The following is a 6,960-nucleotide window of genomic DNA, read 5'->3' on the forward strand; positions in this document are numbered from 1 at the left end:
AGGATGGCTTGGTTCCAAGAGAAGATGTCCAAGACTAAATATCCCAGGAGGCGAAAAGCCTCCTCCAATATTCTAGTGGTCAAAGCAATCACAAGACCTGCTCAGATTCAAAGGAGTTATACTGGGTAGAAAATGTCCTCTAAAATTTCTATCTGCCCAGAATGTCGGGATATGGCTTTATTTTATAGGTTCTTTGCAGGTGTAATTAGTTAAGATGAGGTCATACTCGATTAGAGTGGGGCCTAAATCCAATGGCTGATATTCTTACAGGAGGAGATATACAGACACAGAGGGATGCAGGGAAGAAAGCCATGTGATGATGGAGGCGGCGATGAGTGATGCAACCTTAAGTCGAGGAACACCAAGGGTTGCCAGCAACCACCACAGCTGGAGAGAGGCATGGAACAGATCCCTCCTTAGATCCCCCAGAAGGAACCAACTCTGCTGTCACCTTGACTTTGAACTTCTGACCTCCAGAACTGTGAGAGCATAAATTTCCATTGTTTTGAGCCTCCCGTTTTGCATGACAGCCCTAGGAAACGAATACACAAGTGGAGAAATACCCTGCCCGAGTGGGTTAAGGTTGCATTACAGAATAATAAAACAATGATGGGAGACTCTGGTGCCATCTTTGGAAAGGACAATCTGCTACAACTGTTTATATCCAAAAGCAATAATAGACTCAGTAGTTGCCAGCTTGATTTCCTTTTTCTTTGGGAATTCATATGTTCTGTTTCTGTTCATGACTGTGTGTATGTGTTCCTTGTGATAAGTCTCCTAAAAATCTTCTTTGGGAAGTGCTGGAACATGAGCAAACCAACATTTTCCCCTGAGTTAGTACTACAGCTTACACCTCAACCTGCAAATTTCATGATTTTTTCTGCCAGACTGAATTTCAAACACTTTCTCAGCAGGATGTAAACACTGAACTCAAGCTTTGACAATTTCTGAGGTCCTGCTGTGGCTGAGACCAAGGAACCATAATTAATCATGAACGTGTTGGTGGATGCTGCTGCTCCTCTCCATGCTCCTTCCCACAAAGCATTAGGACCAGTCTAGCCCAAACCTACCAGGAGACCACAGGAATTGGGTAGATGTGGCAGCTACCTCAGGGTCTGAAAAGGTGGAGTCTGTCCCAATCATGGGAAAGAGAGACTTAAGTAAGTGTCCTGGGCCTTCTGAACATGCCTGTATAGCATAGGAGATTTAAAGCATGAAGCCTAAAGACCATCGAATCACTGGCATCTCATTGACAAGTAAGACAGTGGATGTGGACAAGCTTTGAAATGTAACAAATGTAAGAGAGTAGAGATCATCATGGGTGGTTAGAATTGAACCATAACGGTGTTTTAGTCCAACTCTTACCAAATCCTGCCACTACATCCCTCTGGAGATTATGCAGCTTGGCCTGAATTTCTTCACTGACAGGGAGCTCACTGCCATATGGACATTTTAAGGATCCAGCCATCAATGGTGAGGAAACTTGCTCTCTGTCCAGTTTATTAGCAAAATGTCATGACTTTGCCATGCATGAGTATAAGAATTAAACATGCATGGTATATTTAAACCATGATAAGTTTAAACATGCATGGTAAGAAACACAAGTTGAGAAAGGAAATCTAAAATTAGTCCCAAGATACTTGAACTCTGTGGTTTCCTGGTTCTCTCCTTTTGACCTAAAAGAAAAAATAATAATAATAATCCTGCTAAAGTTGACTTTGCTAGGGAAAAAAAGAATATTTAAGGAGATGAATATTTATGAGGTGATATAATAAGAATTACTCCCCTGTAAAACCAACCTGCAACCAATACATTAAATCTAAAAGAACTAGAAGTATATTTCAAATGAACAAAGTAATAAGAAATAGAAATACTGTAACTGGCAAAAGGGTCTGGCTGCTCACCACTTGTGGAAAAAAGTCAAAAATAATAATGAGTTGTGATAAAAGGGAGTGAGATTTCATTATCCATGCTAGCAGAGGAAGAGCAGAAAGCAATTCCACTCTTCAGGCAGGTGTGGGTTCCATCCTTGAAGTAATCTTTTGTTGGAAAGAGATATCCAGCGGTGCCTGGCCCCTATCAAGATCCTACTCCTGAAGCTTCTAAGGAAATATATGACCAGATGAGACAGCATGGTCCATGCTTAACAAGCACTTAGGTAAATAAATGTGCATAAGGCATGGGAGTATAGTATGGTAAAGGAAAGGAAGTGGAGGTTCACAGCACATTCAGAGGCTGTATTTTAAGATGAAAGGTAACATATATGCAGTTTGTCTCAAAATTATGTCTTGAGACCGGGATGGGGAAGTGGAAAGGGGACAGAAGGAAAAGGTTTTAAATGCAGTTTGAGGCTCAGCTGCTAAGCTGCTGGTTACAATAATAATAAATTGGAAACAACAACCAAAAAAAGCTGTTTAGAATTTTTACAGGAGCAACAAATATAACTACAATTAATTAAAAACTCAGTAGTTAGGTTAAAATAAAATTAGATGCAACTAGAGAGAGAATGAGTAAACCAGGAAAATTAGCCAGAATGCAACAAAAAGAGATAAAGAGAAAATATAAAATAAAAGTTAGAGACATAGGTGATAAAATGAGACTGTCTGGAATATATCTTGAACCTGTAAGTGGCTAGCCAGAGAACCTCAAAAATTGACATAATTGCAAAGAAAAAGTAATATATCTATAATCATAGGATGTGATTTGACAATGTCTGTGCCAGGAACTGATATATTTAGTATACCAAATATTAGTGGGAATTAGAACATTTAAATAATCTCATGAGCAAAGTTGAGTTAATGGACAAAATAGAGAAATTTACCACTAAAGAAAATACATTTGCTTTCTGGCTCATGTGAAATTATTGAAAAAATTGACCACAGAATAGCCTGTAAGTAAAATCTCAGCAAGTACCAAAGAATAAATATTTTATAGTGCCATAAAATTAGAAGTCAATAACAAGAATACAGAGTCACACTCACTTGGTAACTGAAAATACACATCTTTATAATTCATGCTTTGAAGGAAAAATTACAATGGAATTAGCAAACATTTAGCATCACATAACAGTGAAGCCAGTACATACAGAACCCTTTATGACATTACTGAAGTAGTGGTTCGTGGAAAATGTATAGCCTTAAATTCATAAATTGAGAAATAAGGAACACTGAAAATACTTTAGGAAGTGGTTACATTTAAGAAGATCAAAGAGAAATAACAGATTAAATCCAAAACGAATAGAATGGAAACAATAATAAAAGTAAGGGTCAAAATTAATAAAATAGAAAAAACATAAGATCAACCAAATCAAAGTTATCTTCAAAAAACTAATCAATTAAAACTTTGGCAAGATTCATCACAAAAGGAGACAGAAGGCAAAAATTAACTTATTAGGAACGTAAGAAAACCCCAAAAACCTCAACAGACCTGCATATTTTATAAACCGTAATAGAATACTATGCTAAACATTATTGTTTCTCTGTTCATGCTGGAATTTAAGGGGATGGGTACATACCTAGTGAAACTGCTGCATCAAAGAGGTTATACATAGTCTACTTGAATACATATTGCCAACTTCTTTCCAAAGTAATTAGTGTAATTTACAGTCCTACCAGGAAGATACTGCCCACTTACACACAGGCTGGCCAGCATTTAGTATCAACAGATTGTTGTTGTTGTTGGTTGAAACCAAACGAGTGTGAAATGGTATCACAGTGGTTTTAATTGCACTTTCCTGGTTACTAAACTGAGGATACTTCCATATGTTTCCTCTGTGAATTACCTTTTCACATCTTTTGCACCCCTTACTATTACATTCTTTGCGTTTTCTTTTATATTTGAAGAACCTCGTTATAAACTCTAGCACTAATCTTGTGTCAGTTAAACGCATAGCAAGTATCTCCTGACGTGGGAGAATATATATTTGCAAGTCTTCTTGTGAACATATGTTTTCAATTCTAGGGAGCCAGATGCCTACGAGTGAAAAGCCTAGTCATCGTGGAGCAGTGCATTCAACTTTGTAAGAAACTGCCAAAGCTTTATTCATAATGGTTGTATAATTTTTACATTGCCACCAATAATGTATGAGGTTTCCAGTTGCTTCACATCCTCACCAGCATTTTGTTTTGTCTTTTTTCCTTTGGTTATTCTAGTGGGCATAAGATATAATAGTGTCTCTTGTGGTTTAATTTAAATTCCACTGAAGACTAATCACATTTGCATATTTTTAATTAACATGCCTTTTTAAGTTACTTTTCAAGTCTTTGCTCATTTTTATTAGATATTTGCCTTCTTATTGATTTGAAAGAATTATATTTATATGCTTATATTCCGGTTATAAGTCCTTTGTCATTATTTTCCAAAACAATATTCAGCTGTTTCTGTACCACTTTCCTTGCTCCTTTGAATTGATTTGGTGCCTTGGCCAGAAATCAATTGACCACATACGTGTGGGTGCATCTCCAGACTACCACATTCCGTGTATCTATTTGTCTCTCCTTGAGCCAATAACACTCTGTCTTGATAATGGTAAGTTTGGAAATCAGATTGTGTCAGTCCTCCTAATTTTTCCTGGGTTTTCAATATTGCTTTGAGTCTTTCTCACTATTGAATTTCTAGCATTCATCACAGAGCCTGGCACATACAAAGCCCTCCATCATATGTATTAAGTGAGTGGATAAATGAAAAAAAGTTACATATATATGTACATATATGTATATATTTGTGTGTGTATATACGCAATGTATATATATACACAATGTGTATATATACAATGTATGTGTGTGTGTTGTTGCTGTTTGAAACCAAATGAGTGTGAATATATAGCAAACGAGTGTGTATACACACACACACACACACACACACACACACAGTGAAATACTATTCAGCCTTAAAAAGGCGGGGAATCCTGTCATTGAGACAATGTGGTAAACCTACAGGACACTAAAGGCAAATACCACATGTTCTTATTCACAAAATCTAAACAAGTTGAGAGTTTAGAGTAGAGAGTTTAGAGTAGAGAGTAGGATGATGGTTACCAAGGGCTGGGGGACGGGAGAGGATGGGGAAAGCAGAGCTGTCCATCAAAGGGTAGAAAGTTTCATTTAGACAAGAGGAATAAGCTTTAGTGATCTGTTTCACAGAATGGTGACTATAATAAATAATAATGCGTTACGTAATTCAAAATTGCTGAAAGTATATCTTAAATGTTTTCACCATAAAAAAAGTATGTGAGGTAGTGAATATGTTAACTAGCCTGATTTAGTCATTTCACGTTGTAAACATATATCAAAACATCACATTGTGTCCCATAAATATATTTAAGATGTTGTTTTTCAATTAAAAATAAATTTTTAAAGATCAAGAATGAATAGTAAGTAGACTTTCAGTATATTCATAGAATACTGTTAGCAGGTGGAAACCCTGAATCACTAATGACCTCAGGGCAGTTACGTACCTCTGGTGGGGAAAGGTGATTCATTCTTCTCCCAGCACTTGTTAAAAATATCCCTTAACCAAATTCAATTTATATGCACCTATCAATCTTCTAGTCTGAATGCACTTCCCCAAGTAGATTTCTTAAACTGGAACAGAAATGTGTTGGCTGAGTGATACATTCTCAGTCTATTGCTAGATAGATTGCACACTGTAAGTGAGTATGTTGGCTCTGTACTTTTTAAAGCTATTTTACATAATTTTGGATGATATGGACGCAGTCTCAGCACTCCTGCTGGGAACTAACAGAACTAAGTTTTTCTTTCCCTTTTTTTCATATATATGTTACCCAAGAAGGACAATTTTTATTTATGTTTTTCTCACAGGGTCTTGCTGGTGCTCAATTAACATAGTTGAGTTGAGCAGTTAGTGAACTGAGAACTAACCTCTAGGGATATGTATGAGTTTGCTAGGGCGACTGTAACAAAGTACCACAGTTGGTGGCATATGAACAGAAAAGTATTGTCTCATAGTTCTGGAGCCTAGAAGACTGAGATGTCACATAGGATTGGTTGCATCTGAGGACTGTGAAGAACAACCTGTCCCATGTTTCACAGCAGCTTCTGGTGGTTTGCTGGCAATCTTTGACACTTTTGCCTAGTACAAGTATCACCTCCATCTCTGCCTTCCTCTTCACATGGCATTTCCCCTGTGTGCGTGTCTATTTGTCTGAATTTCCCCTTTCTATAAGGACATCAGTCATATTGGATTGGATGCTCACCTTTCTCCAGGATGACCTCATCTTATCTAATTCTATCTGCAATGACTCCATTTACAAATAGCCACATTCTGAGGTAGCAAGGGATAGGACTTCAACATATGAATTTGCATGGGGGGCAGCAGAGCTAACTCAACCCACAACAAGACAGAATTAACAATAACCACTGAAAACTTTAAATAAAGCTTTATATCAAAACATACTTTTAAGTAAAACTTTATTTAGATATAATTTATATATATTTTAAGTGTACATTTTGATGCATTTTGACACATGTACACATCTATTTAACTTCTACCACTATCAAAATATAAAACATTTTTATCACCCCGGAAAGTTCCTTTGCTTCTCTTTTTAATTAATATTCCCCACCCCAGTCACCATTCTGGCAACCACTTCTTTGATTTCCGTCACCAATGATTAGTTTTGCCTGTTCTAGAACATCAAATATTCCTTGGAATTATATACTTTGTAGTCTTCAGTGTCAGGCATTTTTTCTGTAAATGTAATGCCTGTGAGATTCATCCATTTTATGTGTATCAGTAATTTTTTCCTTTTATTGCTGAGTAGTATTTCACTTCAAGAATATGCCAACATTGGCCGGGCACGGTGGCTCACGTCTGTAATCCCAGTACTTTGGGAGGCCGAAGTGGGCGGATCACGAGATCAGGAGATCGAGACCGTCCTGGCTAACACGGTGAAACCCCGTCTCTACTAAAAATACAAAAAAATTAGCCGGGCGAGGTGGC

General features: G+C 37.1%; 1 long non-coding RNA gene across 1 annotated transcript in view; it reads left to right on the forward strand.

The window, feature by feature from the left end:
- The first annotated feature begins 270 nt into the window (after positions 1-270).
- The window catches only part of LOC108540864 (uncharacterized), a 41,041-nt gene continuing 34,351 nt past the window's right edge, over positions 271-6,960 (forward strand). Inside the window, exons 1-2 of the long non-coding RNA XR_001888787.1 lie at positions 271-1,473; positions 3,961-4,018. This is a non-coding gene — a long non-coding RNA (uncharacterized LOC108540864). The remainder of the gene's footprint in view (positions 1,474-3,960; positions 4,019-6,960) is intronic.

The sequence above is a fragment of the Rhinopithecus bieti genome, unplaced genomic scaffold (assembly GCF_001698545.2).
Source record: "Rhinopithecus bieti isolate Rb0 unplaced genomic scaffold, ASM169854v2 scaffold_19737, whole genome shotgun sequence".
Classification (NCBI taxonomy): Eukaryota; Metazoa; Chordata; class Mammalia; order Primates; family Cercopithecidae; genus Rhinopithecus; species Rhinopithecus bieti.